Source organism: Bidens hawaiensis, unplaced genomic scaffold (assembly GCF_021521415.1).
Source record: "Bidens hawaiensis isolate Kalapana, Puna unplaced genomic scaffold, B.hawaiensis_p1.1 tig00008059_1, whole genome shotgun sequence".
Lineage (NCBI taxonomy): Eukaryota > Viridiplantae > Streptophyta > Magnoliopsida > Asterales > Asteraceae > Bidens > Bidens hawaiensis.
The window spans coordinates 81730-101200 of record NW_027491568.1 but is presented as its reverse complement, the minus strand read 5'-3'; positions in this window follow the sequence as shown (position 1 = coordinate 101200).

Sequence of the window (19471 nt, the reverse complement as noted above, 5' to 3'; positions counted from 1 at the left end):
AAACTATTGTTCATACACAATTTGAACAGTATGTTCATACTACTACATATTTTATTTTACAACAAATGTTACATATCTATCTACGTTTTTATTCCCAATTTCCCTTTGTGGAAATTACGACATTTTCACTTTTGAAAATTACCTTTTCTTCATATTACCACGTAATTATGTTATGTATACCTTTAGCGAATCATCACTAAATCACGTTTTTCATCATTTTTGTTTCTGTTATATATACTAGCATTTATTAACATTTCACATAATTTCACAAGTATGCTTCGAGGTACAATCAAGAGACCCGGTTATTAGTTACCTTAAGAAAGCCCGGTTAAAGACCTAATATTCTATTTTGATGTACTATTTTATTCTATTGTACTCTTTTTTTTTGAGAAAAAGAGAGGGAACTAAAACACAACTATATTAGATTTCCTATAATAAAGAAAGAAGTTATAGGAAAATAAAGTAGATCTCTACAATTAGATGATCATATTCAATCATCTATTTCTTAAATATGTTTACATAAAAAAATAATAAAACAATTACGAATAAAATATAAAAAAAGATGAAGAGTTGGATGAGACATTATTCACTTCTCAACCACTATATTATAAAAGTTGCTACAATAATTTTTCATATGTGAAAAGCTATTATTCACTCTCATTCGAATTTACGTGAGTGTATAGAAACAAGAGAAAATAACTAAATAAATATTTATGAGTAAAATAAAAATAAAAATAGAGAATAAGATGTGTAGAGTTTTTTTTTAATAATTAAAAGATAAATTTAAAAAAATATATGATTTTTAATTATTCAATTATAATATGGTGAATGAGATGCTTTCAAAGATATTATAAAAATTATTTGTTTATTATTAGAAACTTTAGAACGTATCTGTAATATATATAAACGAAGACATAAAAATCCTACATGTCGTGATGTGGTCGCTCCCTATTTTTTGGAGTCACCAGATTTGCTTGATTTTTAAATGGAGGCTTCTCACGCATTTGACCCGAATTCATGGGTATGGGTCTTACCAAACTCAGATATTCCTTAAACGTGTTATAACATCTCATTAAATTAAAAACTATTCTCACCAAATTAGTTATGTAAAAATCCTATAAAATAGGATATAATATAAAATAATATCTTATTTATTTTAAAAAATATATATATTATTTAAATTAAAAAATCAATTTGATAGTAAAAAAAATAAACGGGTCTTGGGTATCATCAAACCATAAGTATATTATTAATTTTCATAAATATTATTTATAATTAAAAAACCAATTTCATAGTAAAAAAATAAACGGGTATTGGATCTCATCAAAACCATATAGCTTTTAAACCGGGTTATAACATCTCATTTATTTGTGAAACAATTTATCATCAACCCATAGGTATATTATTAACTTTTATACAATAAAAATTATAAATTAAAAAATAAATAAATATTAAAACAAATAATATAAAACAAACCCCGTAATACGGGGAATAAAAACTAGTTCATTAATATCATGTAATCACTTTTATTAATATCAAAATTTTATGACACAGCCTCATCTAATTTTTTGATTATTTATAGTCACTGAACCATTTGAAAACACACACTCTTTAATCTTTTTATTTCGGTACATCAAAAATCTTTAAGCATGTCATTTATAAGTTTTATGTTGCAATTTTGTTTATCTTTATAATTGAGGATTAGCTACAAATGCCTATAAATTGTTTATGTTTCACTTCTGCCACTATCACATATAAGTAACAAGCTTCTAATGACTTATTAGTTATTGTTATTGTCTAGATAATTCAGGAAGCACAATGATAATTAGCGAAACGTGTTGAGAAGATTGGTACTCTTAAGCATGAGAATATAACAAGTGCCAAATGAATGTGTCAAAACTCATACCAAAACAATTTCTTTTATTATTATTTTCAAACCTTAGATCTTGACTATAACACTAATCAAGAACTCTATACAACAATCAACCAATCACCAATATAGTGATTGTATTACACCTCTTTAATAATCTACCAGACTAATGATTCACCTATACAATGAATCTAACCATAGATCGTTATTCAAGTCCCGTCACAAATTAAACGAATGACTCTCTTTTATATTAATCAGAAAATATAACTCAAAAACCGATTATAAACTATCAAACCCTAACTCGGTTTGACTCTTGATGAACCCTAACTCGGTTACACCAAGCTCACGCACTCTAATGTCTAACCATAACTCGGTTTATATAGACTAACCCTAATTTGTTAGCCAAGACATTACCAAATATAATAAACCCTAATTGTAACCTCATAAACCCATTAAATAATAATGAATCACACGGGCCCAATAGGTCCTACCTGGTCACCTACACGTGATGGGCCTATTAAGTTGGAAATTATTTCCAACAATCACCCCCTAATTTCCTACTTGAAATAAGTGGTTCTTCAACTCCGAGCATGTCTCTTTTGCCCTTTTTGATTTGACCCATGAACTTTACCTTCTCGGTTTTCACAACCATCTTGGCCTTGATCTCCCCGGAACTCGACTACCTCTGTGACCATGTTCCCGACCATTCTCTCGGCCGTATGAAATCGCATAACCACTCCTTTGGCTGCAATCCCGGTCATCTAATCGAACGAACAACAATCTTCCTTGATCTTCTTTTGTTCCAGAATCAAAACACGAGCGCATCTTTATTATCAAACATTGGTCTAAACATAACTCGTTTAACCCGTATAAATACGAACTTTGAATTAAACCGACTTGTTCAACTCAAATAAAATATAACACTCAATGGTCAACCCAAACTTATTAAATAAAAAAGAAAATAATAAACAAACCACCTGTTTTTTTGTTTTGAATTCCTCGTTTGGCAACAAAAAATAGATCTCTCTTTTATAATTTTTTTTTGTTCTTCCGATTCAAAAAACCCCTTTGTTTACTAACCTGTTGATTTTAGTAACCATACAACCAATAGGAGAATTCAAGAACCACTTTCGAGAACCTTTTCTTGTTTAAGCCAATCGGTAGCCAGTCCGTCCTCGTCGTTGGTTCTTCCGATTATGGTATCCTCCTCAAGTCACCGCTCGTCGTCAATTAACTATCGATTTCTTGAAATTGGCTCTGATACCAATGTTACAAGCCAGACAGAAGCACTCAACCCAAAAGACTAGTCTGATAGGTGAGGGAACTCATTTGGCTTATAAACCCCACATCAGTTGCCCATACAACCGATGTGGGACAAGTCCTATACCTTGCAATGGTTTCAGTCCGTAACAATGCACCCTCTTTAAGGGCCAACGTCCTCGTTGGTCACGGCCACGTTGGTCACGGATGGCTCACTCCAGGCCACCTCTCGGTGGGCCACCACTCTGAGTCCTCGTTGGTTACGACTGGCTTTCTCCAGGCCACCACTCCATGGTTGGCTCTAATACCAATTTAAGTCCCGTCACAAATTAAACGAATAACTCTCGTTTATATTAATCAGAAAATATAACTCAAAAAACTGATTACAAACTATCAAACCCTAACTCGGTTTGACTTTTGATGAACCCTAACTCGGTTACACCAAACTCACACACTCTAATGCCTAACCATAACTCGGTTTATATAGACTAACCCTAACTTGTTAACCAAGACATTACCAAATATAATAAACCCTAACTGTAACCCCATAAACCCATTACATAATAATGAATCACACGGGCCCAATAGGTCCCACCTGGTCACCTACACGTGACGGGCCTATTAAGTTGGAAATTATTTCCAACAGTTATAACCAGAAATCAAACTAGCAACGGAAGCGAGAGAACTCAAGAGATAGTATGATGAAGATATTATGTGTGTGTGCCAATAAGCATGCATACACATTCTTTATATAGTGATATCAACTCAATGAAGCCCATTTACACTTGAGGCCCAGTAAAGAATGACATAACACATGTGAGACCGGCCCAACTACACATACTTCAAGTCCATGCTTCCTTAAGCCAGCAAAAGCCCAAACTGTCACACCCCAACCTACATCGGAAATGTCGGGGCGTGAACTGACTGTCACAGCTCTCAAGGTACTATCATGCAATATTAAAAGTTTCGATATCTATTAAATAAATTTCCATATAACAAACATCCATACAAAATCCAAATACACAAGTACATATATCAATCAATAACAATATGTCTCATTAAGTTTTCTTCTAGCATAAATCCTTAAGTGATCTTGTACTTCACATCAAACGCATATGCATTGAAAATAAAGAAGTTTTGTCAACACAAGGTTGAGTGATCAACACACCAGTTTAAATGTTCATATAAAATAAGTATTTACAACAAGTCATATGAGAATAACAAATTAACTAAATGAGCAAGTATAACTGAGATGTCGAGAAACACAAAGCTATAACGACTGGCGTATGATCATACTATTATGAGATTATGTTGGACCTCTCCGAATGCGAAAGCATATAAGCACTTAAACAAGTAAAGTATAAGTTGTTAACACATAAGACAAAGTTGCAGTTTTGTGTATAAGTATATATGAGAAATACGATTACGCATATGTCTCCAAAACGTGAGAAAAACAAGTAAAATAGGGGAATGTGGTACTCACCTCAAAGATGAATGAGGATGATTAAGATGACGAGAATGAGGAAAAGAATCACACGCGAACGTTAAAGCCTAAGAGAATTAAGGGTATACTTAAAATAAGGATCTTAATCACGACACGGGTTAAACGATAACCAATTAATGTAATAATAATATTATATTTATTTAGGGATATATTATATAAGATTTATGAAAACTTAACTCGATATATTTTATGAATACGTATATGTATAATTTGTTTATTTACTTAAATTATAAAACGCATTACTTGTTTATATATATGTGTGTGTGTGTATAAACCCTTTATGTAAATAGGAGAATGAAAACGAGAGTTAAACCGTATTTACAAAGTCGGTTTTTAGTGAAACAAATCTTGTTTAGTCAATATTATTATTAATATAATTAGTTACTAATTAAAAAGAATAAGAAAATAATTTTCCAAAAAAAAGGGGGTACAGGAGGGTCAAACCATTGACCTCCGCCCCCAAACATTCAAGTGTTACCAGCAGGCTATCTAGCGACGTGCATCATAAAGCCCGCTCGTTTAATTATAAACATAAACAGGTTTTGCCCCAAATGGCCAAGAACCCTAGAAACTGCAATGAATCTATCCGAGTACAATTGATCAAAACCAGCATAGGGCTTTTGATCTATGTTCAAACGCGATCAAAACCAATCAATCAATTACCATAAAACACAAACGGAAGTGGACGAACAAGATACCACAGTGGCCGGCGGCTAGAGTTAATAGACGAGGATGTAAATGATTGAAATGATTCAATTAAATAGGGGAAAAAGGTCGGCCATTATGTAAGGAACAAATCTGCACATTTAATTGTGATATCATAAGCGATCTCGCGATCAATATGTTAATACTAGGGTCGGTTTAGTTAGAAATGGAAAACGGATCACAATTGATATAGTTAACTTGTTTAATGAGTTTGTTAAGGCCGAAAATGATAATAATAAACGATTTACAAGATCAACACAACCTTTAAACGAAAACTGAGGTCCAAGTCAAAGATTCTTGAATTCAGGTACAACAAACATGAATGTGGGTCGGGTTTGGTAACGGATATCCATTTTATAATATGGATTATAACAAAATTTACAGCTAGAACCCTAAAGTTTGAGGATGGACACAGAAAGGTTAGAACTAAATAATTTGGGTTAAAAGTGTGTAAACATTAAAGATATAATTATAATTAATTAAATAAGAAGTTAATAATAATATATAAATCATTAAACAATTTAAACTCGATATACGCAACATATAAATGAAATAACCCGAACATCGAACGAGTCGGGTATTTATATAAATTCAAAAACCCGAGTTGTTACACAAACTCCTTAGAAAGCCCATCAGAAGAAGACTCGGTCCAATACTCACATAAAACAAATAACATATATTAGAAACAACTTAATCCACAACTACAAGATATTGAATTAAAACATCAAAGAAATTATCAGATAAGCATTTTTTGGAGATCTTTCAACACCCCCCCCCCACAATTCAATAGCCAAACATGTCAAACATTTGCAGCTATATACATATCTCTGAATGCTGACTTATCAGCAATCCCTTTGTGAACACATTAGCCACTTTATTCTTAGACTGTATATTCACAGGTTTTATCCAACCTTTTGTAATCCTTTCCCTTAGGAAATAGACCTAACTCAAAATGTTTTCACCTGTTATGGAAAACAGGATTTACTGCTATAGAGATTGCAATAGTATTAAGTTAACTAGAAGACTTGTTTTAACATGTAATTCACTTAACAAGTTCACAATCCACATCACTTCACAAGTAGTAGCACACATGGCTCTATATTCCGCCTCTGCAGAAGATCTAGACACAGTTTCTTGTTTTTTACTTTCCCAAGAAACCAATGAGTTTCCCAAAAACATACAATATCCAGTAATAGACCTTCTAGTCTCCAAGCATTTAGCCCAATGTGAATCAACATAAGCTCTTAACTCAAACATTCGACTTTTACTAAACAGAATACCCTTCCCAGGTGATCCTTTAAGATACCTAAGAGGCCTTATAGCAATTTTCAAATGTGAGTTTGAAGGTTTATGCATATACTAACTCAAAGAATGAACAGTGTAAGCAATATCTGGTCTGGTGTGAGATAAGTAGATAAACTTACCAACTAACTTCTGATATCCGACTACATTTTGAGCATAATATCATCCTTTTTGCATATAGTTGTAATAATAAATTTTATTCAATAGGATTACCTACTAGTTTGCATCCAACATGCCATACTCAGCAAGCAAATCCAAAAAATACTTTCTTTGAGATAAACACACACCAACATCAGATTTAATAACTTCTATGCCCAAAAAATATTTAAATTCACCAAGATCTTTAATCATAAATTTAGTTTTAAGAAATTGTTTAACTTAAACTATTTCAGATTCTGAATTTCCAGTTAAAATTATTTCATCAACATAAACAAGTAAAACTAAAAACACAGATTTACTAGACTTAACAAACATATAATAATCACACATACTTTGAACAAACCCAAGCTCAATCAATACGTTTACAAGCTTTTCATTCCATATTCTAGGAGCTTGTTTAAGACCATAAAGAGATTTATTCAGTTTACATACTCTTGTTTCATTTTTAGAGAAATATCTCTCAGGTAAAACCATATATACATCTTCATTAAGATCACCATATAGAAAAGCATTATTAATGTCTAACTGATATAATCCAATCATTCTAAACAGCTAAAGACAAAACACATCTAAACAGTTACAAACTTCACAACAGGTGAAAATGTTTCAAAAAGTCAATTCCTTCCTTTTGATTATACCCTTTAGCCACTAATCTTGCCTTATATATTTCAATTTCACATGCAGCTTTATACTTTATTTTATAAATTCATTTACACCCTATGGTTTTCCTATTTGAAGGTAAATCAACAAGTTCCCAAGTATTGTTTCTATGAAGAGCTTCAATTTCATTATTCATAGCAATGACCCAATTTGAGTCACTATATGCCTAAAAAAAACTCTTTGGTTCACTAATTTTAGTCAACACAGAAGCATAACACATATTAGGACCAGACAAGTTTGAATAAATAACAACTTTCTCAAGTCCATACCTAACGTTTCCTTCTACCACATCATCCTCACAATTTCTAGAAAATGTAATATTTCTGGTAGACCTTCTAGGAACAGCTGGGATGTTGGGATGTTTTGTTCAATATTACCTCCCTTAGAATTATCATTACTTTCACTAGTTCTACCTACATCCTGAACCCTTCTTAGTTCAGTACTTGAACTATTAGGTCTCTGATCATCAGCCATACCTCGAACTTTTTCAATATCAACAAATGTTCGACTGGTTTGTTGATTATTAGACACACTAATAGTAGAATCAAGAGCTGAACCAGATTGCTTAGACCGATGGGAAAAAGACTCAGCATTATGATTCTCATCATAGGGAACTGACCCATCCACATAATGTTTGGGAACAATGTCATCATACAAATCAAAAAAGTTTAAATATGTTATTTCAATATTATTGAAATCACTATTTTCAAAACTGGTATTATCTTTAAAAGGAAATATAGTTTCATAAAACTTAACATCCCTTGAAAATAAAACTTGTTTTCTTTCAAAACTCCAAAACTTATAACCCTTTTTTTGAATTGAATAGCCTATGAAAACACATTTTTCAGCATTGCTACTAAATTTATCAGTTTTATTCAAAAGAGTTTTAAAACATAAGCACCCATGCAATCTAAGATCAGTGACGGAATTAGAACATTTTAACGGGAGGGTCGATATAATAATAATAATAATAATAATAGTAATAATATAAGTGAACCATTTAAGAGAAAGTGGATAAGTAATTAAAAAAAATCTATTTACATTATATAATAATTTACATAAAGTCACCAAAGTAATAATGCTGGTAAAATCAACTAATTATTAAAATTTTTAATCTGACAAGTAAAGAAAAGGCGGCATGATTTCAACCACTACCCTCTTTTATTGGCAGATTTAATTAATTAAATATGGTCAACAACTGATATTTACAGTTTTACCCATCATCTTCATCATATCATTCTTCATTTTTACTCACTACTGCATGAATTAGGTAAACAAAATCGATATTCCATTTTATCCAAGCAACTATTTGCTGATATTACTCTTTAAGTAATAATCTAGTGGGTCAAAGTATTAAAAATCAACTGAATGAAAGATCTGCTCGATAAGAAGACTTAGCTGCCGGAGGTCTCGCCGGAGGGTCAACGGACCCTCCTAACCCCCCTGTAGTTCCGTCCCTGTCTAAGATGGTTCTAACACAAGTTTAAACCCAAACACACATTTGAGTTACCACCCATCACTAAAGAAGGAGTCATGTTAATCAAATAAACAACAGTCAAAACACAATCAGAGCAAAAACTTAAAGGAGTTCCTCCTTGAAACAACAAAGCCCTAGAAACATTCAACAAGTATCTGTGCTTCCTTTCAACAATTTCATTTTGTTGAGGAGTATAGACGCATGTTGTTTGATGAACGATACCATTACCATTACAAATCTCACTCATTTGATTGTCAAAAAATTCTGTACCATTGTCAGATCTAAAATTTTTTTAGCCTTTTATCAAAGTGAGTTTTAACCATATTCACAAAAATTTTAACATGAGAAAACACCTTAGTTTTATGTTTCATTAGAAAAACCCAGACAACCCTTTAATGATCATCAACTATTGTAAGAAAGAATCTAAACCCTTATATGCTTGAGATCCTATAAGGACCCCAAACATCTAAATGGATTAGTTCTCCTAAACACTTAGTTACATGATCACTTAAAGGAAAAGACTCTCTATGTTGTATAGCCTTGTGACAAACTTTACAAGGGGTGTCATTCTCAATATTTCCTTGTTTTAAAGTATCCTTTAATACATTAAAAACTACATCAGAAGGGTGCCCTAGCCTAGTATGCCATAAATTTATACCACTAAAGCTACCACAACACACCTTATCAGACACAGAAGAACTACCACATATATACAAACCATCTAGCTGATTACCAGTCACCAGAACCTTCTTTGTTAAAGAATCCAATATATAACAATTATTCTCATTAAAGGACACAATCAACTTGCTATCTTTAGAAAGTCTATGAACAAACATTAAGTTCACAAAATAATCAAGAACAAGAAAAACATTACATAAAGTAATTTTATCATTCAATCTTATGTTAGCAGTTTTTGTTACCAAAGTACTTGGTCCATTAGGATGTTTTACCCTATTATTAAGATCAGACACATCAAGTTGATTTATCAGACCAAGATCAGACATAACCATGATTCAATTTTTTCAGTACTAGTAAAACAAAACAAACATTTTCTACAATTAATTAGAAAAAAAATCAAGGACTAACAATACCTTAAGCATTTTAACTTTGAGTAGATTCACTGTTTTGTTATCCAATAAACTCAACAGCCTAGTAATTTGATCAGAAGTTAATCTAGTAGGAGGTGAACCACTAGATGTACCTGAATTATCACTAACAACATCGTTACTAGCAACAACCATTTTCCCTTAATTATTGCTAGGTTTCATCCAAGCAGGATATCCTACTATTTCAAAACACCTTTCAACATTATGACCAAGTTTATTACAGTGAGTACACTGTTAGGGTTTCTATAATAAACCTTTTTATATTCAAATAATTGATTTGATTTAAAAACAAACCCAAACCCTTGAGTTTGTCCCTTCAAAGAATTATAAGCAAAACTCCTATGAGACTCTTCTTTAGAGATAATAGCAAAAACATCTTGAATAGTGGGTAACTCTTCTTTAATAACAAACTAGTCCTAACATATTCATATCCATTTTCTAGTCCCATCAGGAACTACATCAATTTTATTAAGTGATTAAAATCATTAATTTGTTTTGAAGCATTACACGAACAAGCAGGCAATTGCAATATTTGATCTAACTGTTTCCACATTATATTTAACTTGTGATAATAATTAGAAACAGATTGACCATTTTGACTAAAAATATTAATTTTTTGATACAAATTAAACACAACAAATTCATCAACCTTATCATATGTTTCTTTTGATTTTTTCCACACCTCTGTGGCCAATTTAGAATACACTTGACCTAGATACAAATCTTCAGGCACAGAGTTTAACAACCAAGTAAGCACAATAGAATTACATATATCCCATTTTCTAGCAAGAGCATCATTTGTAGTTGACCTAGCACAAGTACCATCAATAAAACATATTCTATTTTTAACTTGCAAAGCCAAAAACATAGCATTAGACTAAACTTTGTAATTTTTAATCCCTTTTAAATTTATACTATCAATGGTAAGATTGCTAGAATCACTTGCATGCAGATATAGAGGATCACTAGCCTCAAGTTTACTAATCAAAGTATTGTTCACTTGATCACCCATTATAACCAACACAAACAAAAAACAGATGAACAAAGACACACAAGGTTTTATCAACCACACAAGAAATGCACAAACACTCCTAGAATGCCTAATACAACACAACTAGGATATAATCCCTCTAGTATCAACTTAATTATGCCTATAACAAACCAATTTTCCAAGAAAATAAAAGAATAAAAAAGATCTCACCAAAGGGCGCCCGAGTTAGGGTATTCCTTCCAAGAATCAAGACCTGCAACCTTCACTTAGGGTTACAAGTCTTGATAGAAGATAACAACAACAACACCACTTGACAGCTTCCAAGATTTCCACGATCAGTTTTCCCCAACTATTAGAGTTTCAGTCAGAACCCTAAAACTTGCAACAATCGCTTGAATCGACAACCAGAACCCCAAGAATCAGAGCATTGATAGCTCTGATACCATGTCAAAACTCGTACCAGAACAATTACTTTTATTATTACTTACAAACCTTAGATCTAGACTATAACGCTAATCAAGAACTCTATACGACAATCAACCAATCACCAATACAATGATTGTATTACACCTCTTTAACAATCTACCAGACTAACGTTTAACCTATACAATGAATCTAACCCTAAATCGTTATAACCAGAGATCAAACTAGAAATGAAAGCGAGAGAACTCAAGAGATTGTTTGATGAAGATATCATGTGTGTGTGTCAATAAGCCTACATACACATTCTTTATATAGTGATATCAGCCCACTGAAGTCCATTTACACTTGAGGCCCAGTAAAGAATGATATAACACATGTGAGACCGGCCCAACTGCACATACTTCAAGTCCATACTTCCTTAACCCAGCAAAATCCCAAAATCCTTAGAAAGCCCATCAGAAGATGACTCGGTCCAATACTTACATAAAACAAAGAACATATATTAGAAACAACTTAATCCACAACTACAAGATATTGAACTGAAACATCAAAGAAATTACTAGATAAGCATTCTTTGGAGATCTTTCAACTGATTGCATAGCTAAAAGAGGAGAATGAGCTGTGGACCGATGTCTAATGGTAATTATTTGTAGATGTATTTATTCTTGTTAATTTGTGTATGAATTTTAATAAAAATATTATGTTTTATTTTCTTTAATTCAAATGTTTCACATATGAAAATATGATATTATAGTGTCCATAAGTATTCTTACAAGTTAAACCAAAGGATATAAACTTAATGCTTTGAAAGAAGATAGATAATTACCCCGTAACACTAGATTTAATGTTTTAGATAAACATTGTTATTACTCCTAGTCACATTAAAAGGTAAAATTAATTTATCTTTTTGACCATTTAATCTATTTTTAATTGCAACACTTTCATGTTATTAGTTCTAATTGGCTCGTACGCTGATCGGATTATCATCCGCTTACTCTAATATTGTAATCCATACCCGTAGTTTAAATTGAATTCATACTATAAAAGTCTTGGGTTTGAAATAAGCCATTTTAGGAAAATAAAGAACTATCAGATTAGTGTAAACCGATATACACACAAGGATTAATAGTTGTAGTTGTATTAGATAAATAGATAACATACGCATAAAAGATTTAAAATAAGTAGGGGGAGGGGGGTGAGATACTCACCTTAGCAATTAAGCAAAAGATAATGATTAGGTAAGAAAGCGGTAAACCACGCTCTTCAGGATTTGCCAACAAGAAATCCTAATTAAAATATTTATGGAAAATAAAACCGAATTAAATAATGAATCATATAACTTGATAGAAGCTCAGGATTTGATGATATCTGTTTTTTTTTTTGAGAAAAAATATTTATTATTTAACTTATTATCAAAGTTTTATCGTAAATAATATTATTTAATTATATAAAATACTTAAATAAATATTTATAAAATTTTGGATAGATTATAGTAAGAGATTTGTTTTAAATGTTTATTTTAAACTAAAAATGTATTTATATATAAATTTTATTATTAATAAAGATTTCTTTTGAAAATTAACATTGTAAATAATAGATAATAATAAAATACGATCTTTTTTACGATATTTGTAACTATATATTAATATATTAATTAACAAGATATATATATATATATATATATATATATATTAGATTTAAAACTCTTTTTTATTGTTAAAACCTTTATAATTTTTTAATAATCTATTACATATACATATACATACACACACACACACACACATATATATAGTGTTTAACCAAAGTTCGGAAAACGACTAGTTAATGTGTCGGTTTTGTAAAAATATTGATTTATTATTATACGTATAATATTAATAATATAATTGAATTGATTTAAGGGATTTATATAAAACCAAAATGAATTTCAAAAATAATATCCCAAAATTTCGGGCTGGGGGTGGTTCGAACATGCGCCTCCAGCCAAGCAAACCCTTAACGTGCACACCCCTAGCCAACTAGGCTAGGGGATTAGTTGTTTATAACTTGAACATAAAACTTTATAACCAGATATGTTCAAACCCAAAGAAACCATATTAACCCTAGATTCCTAATCATTAAATGTGTTAACTTTTCATGTAATTAACCTTAGGGTTAACGACGAGGAAGCAACGATGATCAAAACCATATAATTAATTACCTCTAACACGGTTTAATCGTTGGTTTATTTGGTTGCTGAAGCCATCGGTAGAAACGCGATGAAAATAAGATATCAGAAGCTAAATATAATCCAATTCGTTATGGAGGCATTATAGGCGGTGGTTTAAGGACCGTGCTGGGAGGATTAATTGGTTTATCATGTTTGACATAAGGTATATCCCTAAACGAGTTAAGTCAGTGGTTAGTATAATCAATTATATCAAACGATCCTTGTTTCCAAATAAAAACGTCGATAGGCCAAAATTGGTAAGGAGATTAATATACACAGATCAATTCCATATTAGACGCGAGGATTAAGGGCCAAGTTAACAAAACGGGTCATCTGATTGCCCTTGGATACGGACATTGGAATAAGGGTTAACGAGTTAAAAGATAATAATATAATATATCAGATATTGTAAATGGGTCCCTAGAATATGCAGTTGGATACAAAATAAGGTTAAAGTTGTAGTTTAGGGTTAATAATGTATATAGTTCAAAGTTGTCTTATATATATTAAATGAATTTAATAAACAATTATAAATAAATAAATAATCACTCGATAAACACGATATTTTCTTGATAAAAATTCCCGAACATAAAAACGGTTCGGGTAAAAGATATAAAATATTAATTGGAAAACCCCGAATTGTTATACATACTAGCCTGGTTTTATCATTTTCAAACATCGTTTGTAAACACTGATTGGGTTTAAAGGTTAAAACTTAATTGTGAATAAAATACTAAATTTTATTATGACACAGACCGTATCATGTTGAGATGGTCCGTATCAGCACGTTTGACCTGTTGACTGAATCCTGTTTAAGACGGACCATATCAAAGTGAGACGATCCGTATATATGTGACAGGCCGCCACAAATTGTTTTGACCCGTGACAAAATTTAAGAAGAGACGGACCGTATAATGATTAGACTGTCCATGTGATCTCATTGTTTGGACTGTTAAGGTTAAAAACCATCATAACACCTTCTTGTGATCTGTTTAATCATTGTATCATTATAAACAAGTATGAAAACATGTATAATACATCTGAAATCAGTTTTGATAGAGGTTTGATCGACTATAACTTGGATTCTAGTTTAAACTAAGTAAAGGAACTTAAACGACAGATAATACATGCCTACCTTACTTCCAACATATAACATAACCTAATGCTGATTGAGAAGGGCTTCTAATGCTCTGGACACTTGATCAGTACCTCTAAATACCTTCAACACCTTGGACTAGCTCACACTTACTTATAAACACTTGAAACACTAACAACACTAACTAACTTGATTTCTTAGAGTGTAGTATGATATAATATGTTTTGTGCATGTTATGGACATCCTAAGGTTGCGATTTATATTTTAGGCTAGAAGATGTTAGATGAGTCATGAATTGCGAATAACCACCTAGCAAACAATTATGACATCTCATGGTGTCAGGACCGATTAGACAGACCGTATAATCATGACACGGTCCGTCACATAATGCGGCCTGCCCCGTCTCAAAAGGTAGCTAGTGAGACGCCCCCTCTCAACCAGGAAACCTTTATGTCTGGGCTTGGTTTGATACAAACCGTTTAATAATGAGACGGTCTATCTCAAACTAACTTTTGTTAAAATAGAGATTGCTAAAATACAATTCGTTTATTTTTTTAACTAATTAACCAAATTATACCAAAGCATTAACCCAAAACTTATAAAAAACTTTTTTTTTATCCAAATGAGACCAAAACTTCAACCCGAAACTAGTTTTTTTTAACTTTTTAACTAAATGATACAAAACCTTCAACACAAAACTTATAAAAACTTGTTTTTTTTTGTACTTTTTAACCAAACGAGACCAATACTTCAATCCAAAACTAGTTTTTTTTAAAACCGTTTTACCAAATTATACTAAATTCAATCGAAACTTATAAAACTTGTTTTTTAAAAAACTTTTTAACCAAATGAGACCAAAACTTCCACCCGAAACTAGTTTTTCTTTTAACTTTTAACCAAATTATATCAAAACTTCAACCCAAAACTTATAAACAGTTTCTTTTCAAACTTTTTAATCAATTGAGACCAAATTAACGATTAAACTATAAGGATTTACTGATTTACCAGAAAAAATTAACGATTACCAGAAAAAATTAACGATTAACTATAACAAACCGGTAGGTATCGGCGGTGCGCGAAGGTTCGACAGGCGTTGACATGGGTAGATGGGGTGTTGACTTGGGTGGTGCAACGGGTGAGGTGGTGATGGTGCATCGAGTGAGGTGCTCGGGTGACAGTGGTGGTGATTGGGGTCAGGAAAATCGCTGGCGGCTGTGGTGATTTGTGTTGAAAAATGGGAGGAAAAGGGATGCAACGTGTAGCCGTTCATAATGCACATGGGCACATAATATAATTTTCACTTAATAAATAATAATAATTTATGTAATTACCAAATTGCCCTTAAAGAAATTGATAATTTGACGGTCAACTAACAGTCAGTAGTCGAAAGGGCACAAAAACACCCGCTGAAATAATACGAGGGTACATATCAATCAATTTAAGAATTAGACTTGCATAGTGTCCCTCGTGAACAAAACACAAATCTTATTTTCTCTTTTGCATAACTAATACTTGTAATTCCTCTATTATATTCAACACAAATTGACCATCCTAATTTATTTATAGCTAAATAAATGCAAACATGATTTGATTAAATGCATTTCAAAATCTTTTAAAAAATGGGCAATTTCATATATATCTTTACAAATATTGAAAATATCATATATACTCATACAAAACTAAAAGTATCATATATGCCATTGCAAAGTTATTAATATATTATATATACCCAATTCATTAAAAAAATATTAAAAATGACCATATTACTCTAGTTTGATCAGATTCAATAAAAGATTTATAATGTATGCCATTCGATGCGATAAATCTTCGAATTGTTTTTAATTTTAAAGAAATGACGAGAGACAATTTAGTTGTTGAGATAAATCGATTAAAGTTAAAATAATAACATAGGGTATAACCACATTATGTAATGGGAAGGGGTAGGATGGTCTATTCGTTAAAAATGAGCATATATGAAAGTTAATTTTTTTGGAAAATAACGATAAAATGGTCATTTATTAAATTATTGTTAATGAATAGGGGTATATGTGATACTTTAACTGTTTTATAAGAGCATATATGATTATGTGCACGAAGTGGTATATAAAAATTTAGCAAATAATGACCAAGCACAACGAGTAATAAAAACCAAGAATACCCTAAACCAAACCACTAGCAACAGACAAGTGAACCTATCGGGTGTAGAATAGCTATGGGAAGACCGGGAATATCGAACCCTAGAGACACTTATTAAATTAACGAGAATAGTTCTAAAAGCTAATTTAAAGTAATAATTAAGAAAATATATATTTTTGGATTTTTATTTATTTTATTTTAAAAACTAATAATTAATTAAACTAATTACTTAATTAAATGAAAGTAAACTAGAAAATTAAATTACCAAATAAGAAGTTAGCAAATTCAAATGAGAGCAAGGGTTACATAGGCAAGGAATCCGAATTGTGACGACTCAGGCTTTTATCGGTTACGGGAAAATGCTATGGGAACCGGGAATCTAAAGATATGAAGCTCTAGGAAACCTAATGGATCCCTAATCACTCTCAAAGTTTCATCTAAAAGGAAATCCTAGAGATCATGTAATAACACTGGCTTATTGGTTCACCTGTCAGTTCACCAACTCTGATTAATTACCCTAGAAAATACCTAACCCGTCAGTTTCACTATCTCAATGCACCTAAGTACACAAGGTGGTTTATGAACAGTCTAGAGGATACGAGTAAACAGTGAAATTAAGGCAAAAATAGGAAAACCTCCTGTCAGATAATTTAACCTAAAACTCTAACAATGCAGACAAACCTGACTATTAATCACCCGTCGGATATCTAAGTAGCTAAGAATATAAACCAAAAACAAGTTTCAAACACACAGCAAACAACCCTAACATGCAACCTATAATCAAAAGACATTCAATCAAGTAACATGTGAAACATTCATTTAAGCACAAATCAAAAGTAAATACGCATGAGACACATCCAATAAAACTAATCAAAAATTTTAATTAATCAAAATATCAAAAACAAACCCGAAAACCGACAAGTCCAAAACAATCAACAAAATATCATCACAAGCCTAGATAACTAAAAGTGTTTAGCCAATAATCATGTTCAAAGACATAAATAAATAAGTTCAACAATTGAGTTCATAATAAAAACTAATAGAAGCCAACTGAATAATAAGAATGTTTGATTGAGTTGACGTGAACTCCTCTCTTGTTTGACTTGCGGCTGCTAATTGTCACAAACTGCTCACGTTACAAAACCCAAGTATGATAATATATTCACCGCTCCTTGCAGCGACTGTGCTCTTCTTTATATATATAATAATAATAATAATGATGATGATGATATATGGCGGCTGCTGTAGAGATTAATATATTGCCATCCTCTCTCAAAACTTGTTGACCAAGCCAATATGTTGTTTGTTATGACCTAACTCCTTGTAGGCTTGCCAACTTCACAGTAATGGGCCCTTCCTTATCTTTTTTTTTACCAATGCAATGTCCTTTCTTTTAAATATTCACACCAAGCTTAAGAGCCCATGTTACCTACTTTACATCCACAAAAAACCAACGTTAGTGTTAGTACTTTGTTTCTTTTTTTATTCTTTTCTTACATAATAATATTATTCTTTTCTTACATATATATATATGTGCCCTGCTTGCGGTGCGCGCATATAATGTATATATGTGTGAACCCTCGGGTGGGCAAAAGTAAAATTGCACTAATTTTGACGTTATTTTACTAATTTTGTGAAAATAACGTTAAAAGTGATGGAAGGTTAATCAGGCATCATGTGGTGGCGTTGATAGCCGAAAGACAAGGGTACATGCACCAATCAGCCGGCATCCCGATGATTGAGTGCTATGTGCCTTATGTAATATGTCCAAGGCTTGATGCAAAACTACTATCGAGCCGGGGGTCTCACCGGAAGCAGCCTCTCTATCCCCATGGGGTAGAGGTAAGGCTGTCTACATCTTACCCTCCTCAGACCCTACCATAGCTTTGCTATTGGTGGGATATACTGAGTACGATGATGATTGTGTTCAATTCTTCACTCGTTGGTCTCAAGTTTAGTAAATTACTTTATTTTAGCTCGTTGTCTCTCGAAACTATTAAACTCACATATGAACCAATTAATAATAGTATTAAATAGAAACATGGCTCAAAAGTATTTATAAGTTTAGGAAATATGTATATAATTTAGCCTATATCAAATATCCCCACACTTAAACATTTTGTGTCCTTGAAAAACATGTATTGCAATGGAATCATAATTCAAAGTCGATCTTCAAAACATATAAGTTAATTTCAAGCATAGGTAAACGCAAAAACCCCGATTGCCGATATTGTTGTCCACCTAAACCCAACCAACAGCCTATCAAGCCCAAATTGCATTAAGAGTTTTAAAGTTCAATAGCTACGGCTACACCTACCCCATCACAAACAAAGAGAGCTAGAAGAAATAGAGTCGAAGCAGACTGGTTCGACAAATCACCATAAGTCAAGGACTCGTTGATGGTACTAAGCAGATGCACTCGGTGGAATTTGATGGATGAATGGTCATGTGAAGGCCTTACAAGCAATTCCTAAATAATATTGGGCTTTGTCCTATAAATCCCTAATTTGATATTTATTGACTAAGAACCTCGAGCCCCAATTGTGTATCCTCAGAGTCATTATCCCCTTGGTAAC